Source organism: Lagopus muta, chromosome 2, assembly GCF_023343835.1.
Source record: "Lagopus muta isolate bLagMut1 chromosome 2, bLagMut1 primary, whole genome shotgun sequence".
In the NCBI taxonomy this organism is placed as follows: Eukaryota; Metazoa; Chordata; class Aves; order Galliformes; family Phasianidae; genus Lagopus; species Lagopus muta.
Window position 1 is genome coordinate 83,495,515 of NC_064434.1, and position 1,664 is coordinate 83,497,178.

The window sequence follows — 1,664 nt, forward strand, 5'->3', positions numbered from 1 at the left end:
CCCACCCCAGGCAGAGCACGCAGCAAGTTCCCTGAAGGCTTTGGCAAACACAGCATCCCTGGTCAAACATGGTATCACAAGTGCTACTTGTGATGGACAGAGACCTCAGGCGCTGCTTTGTCCTGCCTAGTGCTAAGTGCCTGTGGCTTTTGTCAGCTTCACAACGAACATGGTGCATTCTCAGACACTTTTAGTTTGGACACGTGTTTTGTGAAAGCTCCTGGCCCAAATCTGCTTTCTCTGATCATTTCTCATTGTGGGACTGAGAGCTTTAGGAGTTCCCTGTTCTTCAGGGCAAAAGCTCCACTGCCCTTAGCCCCTCCGGCTCCATGCCATAGGCTTTGCCCATCTCCTCAGGAAAACTCAGCACCACACCTTATTTGTTCAATAACCTCCTCTTACCTTGCCCTTCACGTAGCAGAGTTCATGTGGAAAAGCAGAGGCAGAGGAGAAAGCAGTATGACACGGGCAAGTGTGGTAAGTGCACCCAGCACCCTGACTGCCTCCCACTAAGTGCAAATTCTCCCCTTTGTGATGATTCCATCCTTGCTGGCCACTGCCTCTCTTTTAGAATCACAGAATACTCTGAGTTAGAAAGAACCTTCACCATCTTCATAGCCCTCCTTTGGATGCTCTCTAGGACCTGCTTTATGGAGGCAGCAAAGAATGCAAGACAGCAAGAGCTGTCTTTGAACCTGCTGAACACCAAAGAAAACAAACATAAACAATACAGAGCAGAGGCTTTATAAAAAGAGATATAACTGTAAAGATGTCTGCATTTTCTTAATATCAGTAGTAAACAAACCTTGAAAAATGTAAGTTTTAAAGAATAATCTGTGATCTATCTCATTACAAATTCACTAGTTACAGCCTGAAGCTCAAGATTTAAGAGCTTGCTTAACATTAAAATGATGAATCAACTAACAGAAATGCAAAAACAGCACAGAGCAAATCAGAGGAGTAATGTATGATGCAGTCAGGTGACACTGGGTAAGACTCAAAGGTAATAAGCTCCCAGCTGTTGACTGGAGGGAAGCAAAGCTCCAGGTGCTGCTGGGGAGATAAGAGAAGAGTGTCACAGTCGGACACAGGAAGAAATTATAAGGGTTAGAAAACTAACAGTACAGGAAACATGTTCCAGTACCCTTCCCTACGCCTCCTTCCCCCAGCGGTGATGCCAGTGCTGTGTTTCATAGCCAGATGTAAGCTACAGCTGAAGGGCCTGAGCTGCCATCTGAACAATTTCCAGCAGAATGTGCAGATGCCGGAGGACATGTCTTAATAAATAAATAATTCATTAACTTCGACTAATGCAACCAGATAGGTGGTTCAGCAAGCCCTTTGTTTGCAATTAATATGACATGGCACCTGTTTAAATGACTTACATCAGAGATCACATCCCCATACACTGCTAAACCAATTGCACTCCAGTGTAACTCTTAGAGCCACATCTTCCACATGAGATAAAGTGAAGAGTGAGAAAAAAAAAGTCTGCATTGTTCCCATGAGTAATTACAAATTTACATCATCCCCAAAGGATGTACCTGTTTGTGTCTGGAGGAACACAGCCTGAAGCCCACTTCTTGCAGGTTACAAAATGGGGCCTTTGCTATTTTTACATATTAAAAAAAATAATTTTGTGACACTTACTGTTATTTTGATCT